The 18,022-nt window shown below is 30.0% G+C and overlaps 1 non-coding gene across 1 annotated transcript; it reads left to right on the top strand.

Moving 5' to 3' along the window:
* The first annotated feature begins 221 nt into the window (after nt 1–221).
* Nucleotides 222–328, top strand: LOC119371580 (small nucleolar RNA R71). Its single transcript, XR_005179216.1, has one exon. It is a non-coding gene; the product is annotated as a small nucleolar RNA R71 (small nucleolar RNA).
* Nucleotides 329–18,022: the final 17,694 nt, after the last annotated feature.

Here is an 18,022-nt window from a genome sequence, read left to right as displayed (position 1 = left end):
CTAGAGATGTCATAGCATCAATGCTATACAACCCATATGTTTTCTTCGGTTGAGCTCTTTCATCATGATACAAATACATGTTGGAGATCATCTCATTAATAAGATCGTATGCTTCTTGTGGAGTTTTCCTATTCAAAGAACCTCCAGCAGCAACATCAATCATCTTCCTAGCATGAACATTAATACCTTTATAAAAATTTTGCACTTGCATCCATAAAAGTATTTGATGATGAGGATACTTTCTCAATAGGTCCTTAAACCTTTCCCATGCCTCATAAATTGACTCAGTCTCGCCCTGCATGAAAGGAGAAACTTCATTTAGTATTTTCATAGTTTTGCTAGGTGGAAAATATTTACCGAAAAACTTCTTTTGTGGATCCTCCCATGATCTAATGGAACCAGATGGCAAAGATGTAAGCCAACTCTTTGCTTTATCCCTTAAGGTAAAGGGAAAAAGTCTTAACCAAACTGCCTTATCGGTACTCCATTATATTTTAATGTGGTGCACAACTCAAGGAAATTTAAAATATGTTGATGAGGATCTTCATGGTCTAAACATCCAAATTGATATCCATTTTGAATCATTTGAATAATTTGAGGTTTGATCTCAAAATTATTTGCTAGAATAATTGGCCTAATAATAAGAGGTGCGACTCCATTCGGTTGTGCCATCACATAGTCTTGCATGGTGCATTGTGGTCTTTGATCTCTATTTTGGCCATTGTTAGCACCATTGTTTCCTCCATTATTTCCACCATTACCTCCTCCAACATTAACAATTTCATAAGGAATAATAGGGGGTTCCATATTGGTACGATGGACTAATCTTCTCCTCAAGTGAAAAGATCTTTCAGGTTCTGGATCAAATTCTCCTAGTTGCTTACCACTAGCTCTACTCATAAACTAACAATAGTCCCTGAAATAAATAAGCTCAAACAAAAACTATAAAATCTCAAATAAATGGATAAATATTAGAAAAGTTTCAACCAAATCTATGGTCCCCGGCTGCGGCGCCAAAATCTTGACGCGTCCTAGCCAACACTAGCAAGTGTACTAGTCGTTCAAGTAGTACGGGACTTAGAGTCCCAAATATCATTCCCTTGGAGACTAAAGTTAGGAGGCCAATTAATGCAAAAGTAACACTATTATTTGAGGAAATGATTAAATAAGAGATTGTAATTAAGTAAACTAATTAAATTAAGTAAGCAAATAATTGAATTTTTAGAATAAACTAACGATTTAAAGAGTTAGGATTCACAATCCACCTTGACTAATTAGGATGCAATTTCGAAATAGAAAATGAATTTTTAGATTGGCAGGTTATTCTTGAGCCTATTTATGCTACTAGGAAATAAATTTTCAATCCAATTTTAACTCCTACTAGGAAACTTAAAGATTGAATTGCATAAAGTTGAACCAATTTATAATTCCTCCTACCAGGAAACGAATTGAGCCACAAATCAATCTTAGGCTTCTACCAGAAAACACCGAAGACTAATAAGTTATGCAAAAATCATAAGAACATGTATGAAATTGATTAACCCCAAATTCTTAATTCCTCCTACTAGGAAATGAATCAAAGAAATAATATCAATCAAATAACACATAAGCATCGAGATCAAACTTTTGCATAAAACTTAAATTGAAATTCATATATTAGAAATTAAACATCCATCAAAATCAAGGGTTCATGTTTCCCCTAACAAAAGAAGACTACTCTATAGCTATATCAAAAGAACACAAGAAATAAAGAGAAGAAATTCATGCTTAAATCTAGATATTACAGAAATAGAAATCAAACTCTGAAATCCAATATCTACTTATGGTTTCTTGCTCCACACCAGTAAGGAAGAAGAGACCTATCTCTCTCTCTCTCTCTCTCTCTATTCTATGCCTTTTTTTTTTTCCTATATGTTCTTATCTCCCCATGTTCTAATCATACCCAGTAATATATCCTCAAAAGCGTAAAAGTCTCCTGAAAGAAAAACCTATGTTCTTTTTTCGTAACTGTCCATCTCCTAAATGCTCTTTTATTTTCCACGATCACGTCGTGGTCTCCAAGTTTCCAGCCCATTTTCCACAGTCATTTCTGCTTTCCACAGTTGAGTTGTGAAAATCTCTGTACTCCAAGCTCTTTTTCTTCAAACCGCATCAATTTTCTTCCAAGTCTCCGAATCCACCAAAATACCTATAAAAACATTAAAAACAACTAAAATAAATGGAAAAACAAATAAACATTAAAATTAAATAAAACACTTAACACTACCTATTGAAAAGATAGCAAAAGACACTTTAAACACACTAAAAATTATGAAAAATAACTAAATATCACTATTTGTTCAATTCAAACAAGCTAGTTTACAAAATTTGTTTGATCTAATTTTATATATAGCATGGTTTCAGTTTGTACAAAGTTTAATCGAACTTTTCAAGTTAGATTAATAGATTTACAAACAATCCTGCAAGTTGATATCCCCTTTTGTTCTGTTGCTTTGGCTTTAGAGAATTGCAACCTTCATTTGAAAGTGATGGATATGTAGTTTTGGCTAATCCTTCACTTATTTTGTTCCATATCGAGTTGATGAAAAAATTGGAAGAGAAAAGCGTTGTTAACACTTTCTTTCATAATCACCTCCATCACTAGCTTCCATACGCTAGTCATAATTTGTTTAAAAATTAGAAAATGAATGGATTTCTCGGTTAGTACTCCCCACCATGCAATGTTGCCAATCCAAATCTTGTACATCTTGCTCTTACGATTCCATATTATCAGCATATTCCAATCTACCATTATTGTCTTCCACATTCTCAAATGTTGATAAAACTCCACAATCAACCTATCATCTACTTCATCAATATCCATTAAAGTAGCTAAAAGAACGTAAAAGGGTAGAAAGAATAAAAGGAAAGGTGATAAAAGTGATGGCACAACTTTGTTAAAAATAGGGTTTACAATATAGGATGGTCATAAAAGGCTTTTTATGTAATACACGAGAGCAAAGATCTCAGCATCCCGAGAGAGAGTTAACTCACTTCGTGAGAAAACTCGTCAAAATTTGATTTTAGAATAGTAAAAAAGTAAAAAAAAGTAAAAAAGTAACAAAAAAGCAAAAAAAAAAAAAAAAAAAAAGAGAGCTTTTCCCATCGGTGGTCGCCGGTGAGCTTTCCCGTGGTCACCCATTTCCCTTTTATATGTATTTTTCTTTTTAAATAATCCTCACATTGGTATCTTTTGATACATATGTGAGTTATTGTTACTCAAATACTAGGATTTATTGCTGCTAATATCTTGAAATTTAGTTCTCAGATATAGTTATGAGTTACTGTTATTACCATTATGATGATTTTATCTATAGTACTTTTTTTTATTTGGAAAGATATGTCGAAAGAAGTGCAAATCTTTTCTTTAAAAAGAAGAAATTTGAAGATGATTAGATCAGATTTGTAGAAAGATAACAGTGGCAATGAATAGCCACCATGTGGAGCAAGTGATCGGCTATGGCACAAATATTATGCTCTATCAACTCGATCAGATACTTCAAATCAAAATTTTATTTTTTTTTATGCTTTATATAAATGGTTTATTATTAAACTTCTTATATAAAAATATAGAAACATATTGATTTATATCCATATCTGTCTATAATTTCCTCTTAATGAAATTTCTAGTTTGATTTTTTTTCAAAAAAAAGACAGTATAAAATTAAATATGATCCTCCAACTAGGAACTATTTTTTTAAGTATTTGATATTAAAGATCACCTGTCACTCATATTTGCAACTCTAAAGAGTACAGTCTAGATTCTTTGGCTTGAGCTACAGCCCCATTGTTGTTATAGAAAACTGAAAATGGTGACATATTGAGTGCAACCGCTCCAAGTTAAATAGCAATTTTTGTCAATCCAAACGGCTCCATTGTTGCATTTGATGCAATAATGTATTTAACTTCTGTAACGAAAATTGCAGTTGTATTCTATTTGGAACTCTTTCATTAGATCTCCTCCTCCACAAATCAAGATTATCATCGGTTCTTCTAAAAAACTTGAAAATATGTTTTTTATTTTGACCTTAATGTTCATCACTAACCAATAAAATTATAATATTTAAATTTATTTTTCAATATATAAAAATTTAGTTGTGTTATTATTTCCTATCTCAAAGTTCTCCAAGCCTCCTTATTTCCACTTTTACATTCTTTATAAATAAAATTATAAAAATAATTAAAAATTAAATACAATGTTTACTATGAACTTCAGTTTTTTATGTTCTTTCAGCAAAATTTCAATAAAAATATTCATAAATTCAAAAAAAAAAAAAGATTCATTACAATTTAAAAATTAATTTAATTAGTTATATTTCTATTTGAATAAAAAATTTTAATTAATATAAAACTTTTCAATGCGGGGTTATGTTAAAGTTTTCACTTTATTAAATTTATAATTCTCTGTTAAATATTTCTTATTTTATTTTAATAATTTATATTCTATTTTTTCAAATGGAAAATCAATATAACTAGGGAGGGAAGTAGGTACCCATAAATTTTGAGATATCTATATCTGCATCCGTTTAAAATTTCACTACACATGCTTGTCCCAAACCTGTTTAAGTATTCATATTTAAATCCATTTAAAATTTTACTACATATATCCGTTCTAAACTTGTTTTAAATACCCTTTTTATAATATATCTTTTATTAAAAAATGGGTAGGGTACCCATTAGTATATCTGACCAAACCTGTTTAAAATAGCAGGTACCTAGAGACCTATACATATACTTTAGTTGTATCTATTGTGGGTAGTAATTTTACTATTTGTACTCGTTCTACACCCATTTATAACTACTTGTACCCTTATTAAATGGATCAAAGCGAGACAACTACCCTAAAATATTCGTCCGACTTCTATCCCTAAATATAACTAATCAAATTAAATTACCTCTGCTAAGATTCTTAATTGACTTATAATTTTAATTTTAATTTAGTACTGTCGCTATTGATCAGCAGTAGCCCCTACCTCTATTCTTTCATTCGCTTTAGCTTCTACTCTTTCCTATGCGTCTAATCTTTCATTGACTTTAGCAAACTCTTACCTATTTTTATATTATAATAGATTCTTTTCTTTATTTTTATTATTGTTGTTTTGTCTCCATATCTGAAGTTTTTTATTCATTCTTTGTGAGGGTTTACTACTAAATAAAGGTATGATATTTGATTTTATTTGACTAGAACATTTAGATTTTGATCTGCATGTGTGGATCTTTGATCAATATAGCCTAGTAATGCGGCATGCTCCTCCATTGATATTATTAACGCATAGTGACGAGAACTCATTTGTGTATATCATTTGTTGTAAGTTCTTGGAAAAATAATCTACGTATAGAAGATCCAGAATAGTTATTATTTTATTGTCCAACTCAATTAAGGAACTAATTGCTACTATGAAAATATATATCTTTTGTCAATAACATCTTCAAGTGAAAAAATTTAATATTATCCCTTTTAATTTTAGTTTTATTTATTTAAAAGAATATAAATAATTCTTTTAGTTTGTTAAAAGATCAATGAACTATATTAGCTATTGATAGTAAAGTTCTACATGATCTATACAAGTATTTGTAATACAAATTGACTTATAATTATAATTCCTAATCAAGATACTATCAAACTTCCACAAAGGACAATATATTATTCGTAAATTAATATTATAATATTATTGATCGTGTTTAACATTAATGTGGAAAACAAAATAAGTCACCTATTTCTCATATGCTTGTGCTGCATGCGGAATCATTTTTGGGATTTAAGGAGCTTGTGCTAGTGTGCTGTGATGGGTTTGACACTAGTGGGCTTGCTGGGGTTGCTAGTAGATGGACGTATACGAGTTTTTGATTTTATACTAGTATGTGTTTATATACATTATAGTTTATGTTAGTAATGATAGAGTAAATCTGGTTATAGTGTTCATTGTTTTTTTGGAAAGTTTTACTTTTCTGGATTTTGTTTGTTTTGGTTTTTGTTTGTAATGATGTGCCAAAGTCTAAGTTGAAGAATTTGATTAGCATAATAATTTTCCAGGTTCACAGTTGTAGAAAGCATGCTTAAATCTGTGTTGTAGTTTGAAAATGATCAAAAGTTTGTTCATTGAGGTTGGGATTGTTGATTCTGATCTGTTTTATTTATTACATTTGATTTAGGTTAGAGTTTTGGAGAAAAAGGTGTTTGGGGTAATAAATTAGGGTAAATGGGTAATTTCATTAATTTGCCTCGCTGTCAGCCTACGTGGAAAAATGTCGATCCATATAAGATACATAGACATCTATGGGTTCCAATTATCCGTTAGACTTTCTGGTTGTCCATGTCAGTGGGGCACTAAAACAGAAAAAAAAAAAAAAAATTACAAGTACATATACCAAAATTAAAATTATCCTTATTTTATATCCTAATAAATTTTATTATTTTGAATTTATTGTCTTTCACATATGTGATTTGTAATAAAATTTATTAATTTTTAAAAGTATTTTCTAAAATATTTTTCTGTATATTTGAATAAATATTGATTCAACCTGGATTGACGCTTTAATTCAATAATATTATTGATTCAACCTGGATCATTTAAAAAAAAGCCAACTAAGCTTGCCTAAGAAAGCAGAATTCATATGCTTCATGTTCATCAGATGAACCTATTTCTCGTTGTTTCGACCAGCCCATAATAAATCACAATATATCTTTTCCATCTCATTACATACACAGATACAAATAGCACATGTTTGCATGGAATAAAATGGTAAAGTAGCCTTCGTGGATCGTAATTTTTGCTAATATTATGCCCATGTTTCTTTTGCTCTTACAATTTCTATATAATTTGGTTTAATCTTGCAATTTTATTTTCTTGGACAAAAAATAAAAAATGATTTGGAAATGTTTGTGTTGCGGCTTTCCGAAAAAAAAAAAAAAAAACACACAATCCATGATGATCAGATTTATGCCTTCAACAAATTCTATTGGAAGTTTTGTTTATTTCGTTTATCGCCTTTTTAATCTTATTTTTGTATTGCAAATAATGAAAGGGATTATCAATGTAGGTGCAAGTTTGCTATTGAAAAATACAAGTGCAAGTTGTATTGAAAAATACAAGTTGAGGGCATAATCTCTAGTGAACAACATCAAGGCTATCATTATTTGCAATACAAAAATTACATGCATAATCTCTAGTGAACAACATCAAGGCTATCATGGAGAAGTCATGAACAAACACCTTGGGAAGGATCTAGCGGTAAAAGTGAGTACCTTGTGTAACTTCTAGTCGCCTTAGAAAGAAATCTGCACAGTAGTTGGCCTCTCTGTAAATGTGGTAAACTTCATACGTGTCATTCTGCTGATGTATATGTTGGATGGTAAGGACGAGATGTTGCATGACCCCTAAGGAATGAACTCTGCCTTTAATTAGATGGACAGCAGTGAGGTTATCACATTCAACAAGGAGCTTGTTTATACCAAGTTATTTAGCCAAATTTAAGCCCTCCAAGACAGCATAACGACCTATTTTTGTACACAAGAAATGTTGCAAACCACAATAGCAATAGAATTTTCCCTTTTTCCAACATTTTTCCTTGCATAATTAATTACTCGTATCACCAAAATCCATTTCTTAGTAACCATGAGGTCATTTCTCCACCCTCTTTCAGATGCATTTATAAACACTCAATTTCACTCCTTGAGATTCATGTTTATTTAGTAGAAATATCATGCTTGAGGCAAATCACATGGGGATGCAAATGCCAAATGTAAAGTAGGGAGATCTAACTCCAAGCATATAGTGCAAGAAATAGGAAGTTTCCTTCCATAAAACTATGTGTATTAGCTCAATTCAAGAGAGACAAATTCTTAATATAATAGTTACCACAATCAATAAGCATCTCAAGCAAACCATGAAAGCCTCAGCTGTACTCATATTCTTGAAAATTTCACTTTCTTCATCATGAAAACTCAGTTATAAACTTATTCACAACTCTCCATTGAAAACTGACTTCAATATTCCACTTACATAATATAATCAATAATGTTAACCAACTTAAATAAAATTAGAATGTGGTAATCTATTTTTCTTATTAAGAACATATAAGGTTGGAAAGCTAATTAGCTAATTGATTAGTATTAACCTGTTAGAATAGGTTCTAACATCTCAACCAATCATTCCATAGAAAATCATATTTCATCTCTGTTTTAATTTCCATTTCATTTGCTTCTTTTAACTATTTCTACTCGATTCATCATCAAATATAGTCATGAATCATTTATACTCTCATCAATTGCTATTTCTTCTCAATAATTTCTTTTTATTTCAATTTGTTTATTAAGAAATTATGATTCAATCATTTCCCAAAATTCTAGGTTTTCTTTCTTTTTAGACAATTATTTTGTCTCTTTATCATATTTGGGACTTTGATGTTTTGCTATTAACTTCCTTTGATATGAGGTTCTAGCTTGTCAATTTCATTGTTTGGTCTTTATTATTCAATAGGAATTGGGGTTTTTCTATTGCCCGTCACCAATCAACTTACAGATTGTTTGGAAGGAAGTTATTTGATAGGTTTGGGAAGTAAAGTAAGATAGAGGGGATTATTTAGTCATTTGGGAAGAGAATTTGAGAGAGAGTATGAGTTTTTAAAGATTATTTGAGGGGTTGAAAACCCGTCTAAACACCTTAGTCTTCAATACCCGGATTGGGGTGTAAGCATGATTAAAAATTTTAATTTTTAAAATTATCTATAATTATATTTATATACCTTCCACGACAAGGGCATTTTCATAATATTTATATTTAACACTACCTTCCTCTACCATCAAACCAAACAAAATAATGTTATTAACCTTCATTTATCATACCTTCTCCAAAAAAAAAATTTACCATATTTTCCCGTACCATACTTTACTATACCTTACTTTTATGATCCCTCCGTTTCTTCATCCAAACAAAGCATCAGGGTTTTCCTTTTTTCTTTTTTCTTTTTTAAACAATTATACTCGAAGTTACCAATTGAAGATCCTTCTTATTATATGCACCATTCTGAAAACCATAGATCAATCATAGGATCTCGAGAGTTAACTTCTACCATCTAATGCTAAAAGATTAATATAAACAAATTAGAAAGCTAGCTTTCCACATTTGTATGCCTTAACATTCCCCTCAAGTGTAATCTAAATGGACATTTAGTTGACACTTGAAACTTGAAATCATCCCCTAGCTCTTAAAAAAAAAAAAAAAAAAGTGATAAAAGGCCTTGAAGTTGAATTGGGTTTTGCCCTTGCAATTGAACTGAATGAGCTTCACTAAAATTGGACAAGCTCAGCTGGAATTGGACATCCGAGCGCAAATTGAAACGCAACAGCAAAATTGACTAGACCTGCTCTGGTACCAAATTACAATTTATGAATTGAAAGGATAGACGTGTGATTTGAAAAGAGACACCCATGAAGTGAAATTTGGGTAATTTGGGCTGCAACTTCCTTTCATTGTGTTCCTTCACCCAAACTTTCAAACTGATTACATGAATTCAAAGTCTTAAGTTTCAAATGAAATGCATAAATCCAACTAAAACATTAATTGATTTACTATCCATAAAGTACTTGATGTGATAGCCTAGTTCAATGCTGAGAAATTTCTTCAAATTTGCAAGTTTTCATTGATTAAAAAAAATAGCAAAATCAAAAGCTCCACCGCCATACTTAACTGCAAAATACTCTGAATGTTTTATAGATTTTTCAAGAAAAAAAAAATAGAAAGAGGAAAAAAGCTTCTCCCAATAACAAATTACACCAAGAAAATCATAAAACTGAAAATAGAGGAGCTTTGTTTCATCATTTGGCCTATAACCTTAGCTCCTCTCCAAATGTTCAATTTTCTTCGATTTTCCTTATTTAAACAAGCTTCTTCCCAATTCATTAAAATAAAATTTGTCTTATATCTTAAAATTTCAGAATAAAAAATCTATAAAAAATTTGAAAAATTAAACATTTTTCCCCAAATTTTACCTTCATCTGCTTCCACAGTTAAACCTCCACATCCTACGCTCTCCTTGTCCTTATAGAAGCACAACTATTGAAAATCCAAAAAGCCCTACTCCTAAAATGATCAGAATTTGATCTGTTTCCCTTCTTTGTTGTGTCAAATCCCAATCGACTTCAACTCATGTATCCGAATGCAATAGTGCATCTAGAATTTCTTTTTAATTTCAACATTAAAATATTAAAATGTTTTAACATGGTCAATAAAAAAAAAAGGGGGTCAATTGAGTAATTATACTACATATATAAATGAAAACTAATTGGTCCCTTTTTTGTGAATAGATCAGTTACTATCCAAATGGCCCTGCATGAGCCCAGCATATTTCACCTTCTTAACTAGGCAAGTATAACTAGAGAAAAGAAAGGAGGAATAGAGAAAAATAGGAATATACCTATTTGGATTGGAGAAGATTAACACAGAAGAGGATGAAGAGAAAAAAAAAAAAAAAAAAAGTAAAACGCCACCATCTCGCTTTTAGATGAGAGTTGATAAAAGATTTATCGAGAGTGATAGAGCTTTATTTCGTATGATTCAAAATAAACAATGTTTGATCAAAAGATTACTTTATTATGTAATTAATATCCGAATAGTAAGACTTGAAATTCTTGCTTGATAGTTATTCTCTAGTTTCTTACTTAGAATAGTCGAAAATATTATAAATACATACGCATTATCATTTGTTAAATTCTCTCAATTCGATTTTCTACTTCTTTCAAGAGTGATTATGATGATGTGTGTTTATTAATTCATGCTCTTTTATTTGTTCCAAAATTGGTGTGTGAGAGTGAGATATTTATTCATATCAATTTTTACAATATGAGGGGTAGAGTAGGTTATTCGCAAAATTTAAAATGTCACCAGAGGTTTTTTTTTATTTTTTTATTCAAGGGCATACTCGAACAACAACAAATGAAGCATTATTAAAATTCCTGACTGTCAGTTAAAAAATGAAACTAACGTTGACATGGTCAAAAGTCAAAACAGATTTAAATCTGGCTACTATCAAATGGGGTTAAGTCGTGGTGACAGCAGCTGGAGAATTAAGTAAGAGACAGTGACCAGTGCAAGTCTCTGGTTGAAGCCACATGCCAATTTGAACCTTATGGGATCCATCAAAGTTTAGTGGGCCTCATCATCCCATCTTTCTTAATTTTAGCTTCGGCTTGGTTGGATTCGAATTTGGTATAACTCTTTCCAATTTTGGATAGTTTGGTTTTGAAATTCCATAATCAAAGTTTAGATGAGCCCGGATTAAATTATAATATGTGGAACATGTTTATTTTGTGTATGAGTTTTTTTTTTTTTTTTTATCACTCTCTTTCTTTCATTAAATTAATGTTAATAAGCATTACTAAATTTAAAAAAAAAAATACCTTTCCTAATAACTAGTTACACCAATAATAGCCCTCTTGCTTGGACAAAAGTACTTTTGTGATAGAAAAAACTCGAACTTAATTAATGAGAAAACTAACTAAATCACACGTCATTAACTATTAAATTTTATATATTTAATTCTAGTAAGATTACATAACTTTAATTTGTTTTATAATTATTAAATTTTTTAGAAAAAATTATTATTACATCTCTGTATTTATCGAAATACAACTACTCAATCCCTTCATTTTTTGAAATGCTTTTTAGAGTCCTTATGTTTTCATTCTGTCACAACTTTTAGTCCTTCCATCCAATTTTATCCAAATTTTCTCTTAGTTAAGTGAAAGAAGAAGGATAAAAAAAAAGAGAATGACATATCATTTCAAAAATATCATAGTGTTATTTTTTTTAGGAAGAAATATGGACTTTATTAATGGATATCAAACTTCAACAAATAAAAATAAGAACCAAATATATTTCTCATAAATTTTTAGATTAAGGCTCCATTTACTTCCGTAAAATAACTTGTAGGAAAATATTTTCCACAATTTTTTGTTGTTTGGGGCGTTCAGGAAAATAAGTCAATGGAAAATATTTTTCTGGTCAAAGGAAAATTAAGTCATTTTTTAAAGAAAACAACTTTCCATTTCTGAGAGAGTAAAATATTTTACGAACATTGGCAAACCTTATAAATCCATATTTTTTAATTTATTAATCATCATAGTAACTACCATCAGTCACCATTTACCACTGGCCACCGACTTTCATAATTTTTTTTTTTGCATTCTTTTCATATTTAACAATAAAATTTTTAAATTATAAAATTTTTATTATTATTAATATTTTTTACGGTATTATGAGATAAAAACTTAAATATTTTGAACTAATTTTAAATATTACACCAAACAACAAAAAATAAGTCATTTATAAAATATTTTTTAAAGAAAATGTTTTCTATGAAAATATTTTTCATCCAGTTATTTTCCTGCAAGTTATTTTACAGAAACCAATGGAGCATAAATCATTCATTTGGTTTTGTTACTAGGAATTTATTTTTTATATCAGACCATATATTTAATTTTATTATTAAGAATTTATTTTTATAAAAATTAAAATTTGTGGTTTCATTTAATTTATAAAAAACTATCTTCAAGAAATATCTATCTCAATAAAAAATAAAGAAGAAAAAAATATCACCAAATATTTTAAATATTGATATTATTAATTGATAACAAAACAAAAATTTCTCCAGAAGAGTGCTTTTAATTAACGTCACAATTATTTATAAATTGCAAAATATTAAAAATATTACCAACATGATTAAGCATCCAAAGTTAAACAAAAACATCGTAAAAAAAAAAGATTCCTAATAAAAGTTTAAACCATTTTCAAAGTTTAATTGCCATTTATTTCCAAAAGAAAATTGAATTTTTTTTTTGTCAGATCTATCGAAACCATCTCTTCAATTAGTAGTTTAAAAAAAACAATAGCAGCACTAATTAGATCAATCTGTTTCTGTTACTCATTTTCAAAAGAAAATTGAAAGTTTTTTTTTAAGATCTACAATATTAGAACCATCTCTTCAATTACTAGATGGAAAAAAAAAAAAAAAGCACCCGTTAGATCAATCTATTTCTTCTTCCTCTAATCCACCTCCTCCCAAACATAAACTGGGTCATAGATACAACAATCGGGTCGACTTGGAAACAACGAAGATCAATGCTCTTGATTTGTCTCCTAAACAGTTAGTGAAGATATCAAGGAAACAACCAAAACACAGAAATCCATGTGATATCAACTTATCTCTCTGAAAACACCATTTGATGTAAAGAAAGATGAGTTTTTCCAATTGAGATTTATAAGAGAAGTTTAACAATGAATTGGATTTATAAAAAAAAAAAAAAAAGAAAAGAAACGTACAAAGAACAAGAGAGAGAAAAGGAACATTAAAGATGTTGGAGAGAGATAAAATTACTTGAGATGAAAATAGTAAGGTTATTTAGGTAATTTTGTATTTATTTAACTGGCAAAACACATTAAATTGGATGAAAGAACTAAATGTATGACAGAATGAAAACATATGAACTTCAAAAAATATTTCTAAAAATGCAGGAACTGACTAGTTGTATTTTCAAATATATAAGAACATAATAGTAATTTTTCTAATTTTTTATCCTTTTTCAACTACAGATTACCCACCCACTTAATTCCAGTAATCAAATGATAATATAACTAAGTGAAGGTAGATGATAATATAGCTAAGTGAAAGCCGCGTATTGCGCTGTCACTTTATTACAATATCGTGTTTTTTTTTTTTTTTTAATTATAGGAGAAGAAGATTTGAACCTAGATTTATTATTACGCCGTATGTACAATTACTACTAGACTATACTTTTGTGTGCATATATTCTTTTTTTTTTAAATGAAGAATATTACTCATTAAACAATGATAGATATATTGACCAATTAATTATTAGTATTATTATTTAAGGGAAGAACAATGAACAATTTAGCATGTACTTAATTAAGAAAAAAAAGGTCGAAGTTCAAAATTATTAATATCCTTAGATGGATCTTTGGTGTTTTTTTTTTCAGCAGAAATCGAGGCTTCAATTGTATTTTTTTATTTTTCAGGATGAATATAATTTATTTTATATAAATAAAATATTAACGAAATTTTTAATAATTTTTAATATTCATTTATTATTTTACAATTAATTTCATAAACTCTATGTATCATATTTAATTTTTTTATGGTGAATATATTATTTTTATTTTTATTTTCCACAAACAAAAATAAAAATTAAATTCTGTATAATACTATTTGATACTTATTATTTTTTATAATTATAAATACAATGATTACATAAAAATATGAATTTGAAAAAATAATTAGTCTTGTAAAAATATACATCCGTTTAAAAATGATTAAAAATTTCTTAAATCAAAATTTAAAAATTATAGAAACCTCTATACGTATAATGATGCAATATCATATCCAATGGGAGTAATCTTTTTTTTATTTTTTATTTTTTTTTATTTTTTATTTTTTTAAAAAGGAATAAAACCAATTTCATTAAGAATAAAGATCAGAGCAATAAGAGGGAATAGTGTCCCATCTCTAGAAGCAAGCATATCTAATAGATGTCCTCGCAAGATTATGGGCATCTAAATTCATTTGACATCGAACCCACCTGACTCTAATATTAGGCTTATTAGCTAGAAGCAACTTATAGTCTGAAACCAATAAACTAAGTTCAGAGTTATCTCGATCTGAACCATTCATAGCTAAAACTAATTGTTGACAATCCGAAAAAATCAAACCTTCAGAAGACAAATTATCCTTAGCAAAAATTAAAGCCTATCTATGTGCAACTGCTTCAACGATAACAGGACTGGCAGTGCCCACTTGGAAGCCTGATAAAGCCTGGACGAAAAGGCCTTCTGCATCCCCAGCTAAGCAGCCAATCCCATCATATTAGCAGCTGGGAACATGGCTCCATCGACAAAAACTTTCCACTGGGCATTGAACTGATCGGGGACCAGCGCACTCAACGAACCATGAGCTGATCGAGCAGTAACATCACTAGAGGATAGTCGAACTGCATGGGAGACACGACAGCATGGGTCTGTTGGGTTGAGCTTTGTTTTTTAGACCATAACAATTCGTTCCTGGAGTTTCGAAGTTTCCAAGCATAAACTGCAAAAGACTCCGCCCAATCACTTCCTTTTCATCATAATAAACCCGCATAAAAAACTTTGAGAAAGAAAAGTGTGATTGTAGGCAGCCAAAACCTCCAAGACTCCAAAAATTCAAGGCTCGCCCACAATGCACAAGAACATAATCTACCGATTCCTCTAGTCTATAATATAGGCACTCCTTACAAACCTCCAACCCTCTACTCCTTAGTTTCATTCTAGTAGGTAGCACATCTTTCATGGCTCTCCTCATAAAATAACGTACCTTGGGAGGCACTTCAAGTTTCCAAACTATTCTCCAAATCTAGCTATTGCTTCCGAAGTGATCCCTACCCAAAGCTCTAAGCCCCACATAGTAACCCGTTTTAATGCTATAAGTTCCCTTATTATCATAGTGCAATATAAGGTTATCCCTCCTATCATGCATGCTACGAGGAATGCTAATAATAGCACGTGCATCTCCCACACCAAAAAGGTTAGTGATTTTATCAATGTCCCATTTCGTTCTCCCAACCTCAAAAGATTACAGACGCTAAGATTCTCGGGAATTAAAAGGTTACCGTCCTCCGTTCTAAATGATCCATGGGTCTCTAGTTGCAATAATATCTTTCCCATTCCCAACCCTCCAACGAACTCCATTCTTTAAAACTATGTTAGAAGACAAAACACTCCTCCACACAAAGTCGGGTTATTACCCGATGAAGCTCCTAGAAGATCCCCATTTGAGAAATATTTGGCTTTGAAAACTCGATTAAAAAGAGTGCTGGTGTCAGTTATTAGCCTCTAATCCTATTTTCCTGACATAGCAACAGTAAACAATGGAGATTCCGGAATCCCCTCCCTCCTAGGCATGGCCATATTACGGTTCCGGGAACCGGAACCGAGCTGAATCGAAATCAGAACCAGAAAATTTCGGTTCGGTTCCGGTTCCAGAAAATTAGGAACCAGAACCGGCGGTTCCAGAGAACCGGTCGGAACCGGACTGGAACCGCCGGTTCGAATCGGCGGTTCTAGCCGTTGTAAACTGTCAGACCTGTTTTTTTTTTTTTTTTTTAAATTTTGTTGTGAAATCTCTTAATTACCCCTCCCAACAGTCATAAACGGCTACATAACGGCTAGTTTCAAGGGTATTTTTGGAAAAATGAATTTTTGGATTTATTATAAATACCTCATTTTATTTACAAATTCATTACAAAAAAATCTCAACTCTCTCTACTTACTCTCTCTACAATATACTACATTCTCTACTTACTCTTTCTACAATATACTACACTCTACTCTATATTATTTATTTATTCTTCTCTACTCTACAATCTCTCTTATTAAGTTATTATTGTCTCTAATTTTTTTTTATTCAATTTTCCAAATTATATCTTATTATCATATAATGGCAAGTGGAGGAAACTCAAATTCGGGTAAGGGCAAGGGAAAGATTGGAGAATCATCTATCCCTACAAATGACATCTATGATATGATTCCCAACCAATTTAATTTTGAGGGTTATCCAAATGAAAATTTGGAAATTCCAACTCAAGAATCTGAATTTAATGAGCAATTACAAGATGATGAAGAGCAAGAGCAAGAGCAACGAGCACAAATTGTTGTAAGAGCAAGACAAAGTTCCGACATATTCGCCATTCATTTGACGAAAAAATTCAAAGGTGAGAAATGTACAATGTAATTTACAATAATTGTGGAAAATCTTATAAATTTCAACAAGCGGGCGGCTATGGATCATTTTGGAAGCATTTGGAGACAAAACATCCAACAAAAATAGGAGTTGATCGGTCTCAAACACAAATTTCCGGGTACGCTTCTAACATTTCTTTATTTAAATATTCTGAAAAAATACAAAAAGAAGAATTAGCAAAAATGATTTCTATGGAACATTTATCTTTTAGTTTTGGTGAAAAAGTAGGTTTTAATAATTATTGTCAAAAAGCTTTAAATCCTTCTGCTAAAAGAGTACCAAGAAATACTGTAAAACGAACTATTATTTCTTTATATAATAAAGGGAAAAAAGAGTTAGAGCTTTTATTTTCTCAAATGAAAATTCGTGTTTCAATTTGTTGTGATGTTTGGAGTGATCATTGGCAAATGCATTCTTATATGGGTATTACATGTCATTGGATTGATGATGATTAGAAAATTCAAAAAAGAATTATTGGTTTTCGTGTTTTTGATGATAAACATACTGCAAATAATATTTATAGAGTAATTGTTTCAATTTTAGATGAATATAAGTTGACAAAAAATTTTTTTTCAATTTCATTTGATAATGCTTCTGCAAATACTAGATCAATTATTGAACTTAAAAAAAATTTGTGAACCAAATATTGGTGAAAAATTTTTTCATATAAGATGTGCATGTCATGTTTTAAATTTATGTGTACAAGATGGTTTAAAAATTCTTGAATATTTTATTTCTCCAATTAAAAAGCTATTTCATATTTATGGACACATCCCCAAGTGATGAAAAGTTGAGCTAAATTTTGTAAAGAAAATAATAAAAGACCAAAACGTTTTCCAAGGGATGTCCCAACTCGTTGGAATTCAACATATGAATTACTAAACGAGTCTTTTTCTTATAAAGAATTATTATGCTTTTTTGTTACTAATAATATTGAGGATATTAATTTATATCCATAAAATTGGGAGATTTGTGCAAAAATTTTAGATATTTTAAAAATTTTTAATGATGCTACCTATAAATTTAGTGGGGTTTATTATCCCACATCTCATTTATTTTTACCTATGTGTATTAATATTGTTACTGCACTCCAAGAATTTCAAAATGATGATTTATTAAAAGATTGTATTTTTTCAATGAAAAAAAATGGTTATCTTATTTTAAAAATATACCACCCCTTTATCTTGTTGCTATT

This window comes from Jatropha curcas, chromosome 3 (assembly GCF_041381405.1).
Source record: "Jatropha curcas cultivar XTBG-Jc1 chromosome 3, XTBG_Jcur_1.0, whole genome shotgun sequence".
Lineage (NCBI taxonomy): Eukaryota > Viridiplantae > Streptophyta > Magnoliopsida > Malpighiales > Euphorbiaceae > Jatropha > Jatropha curcas.
Note: the sequence above shows the minus strand (reverse complement) of the source record. Positions and strands in the feature narration are given on the sequence as shown.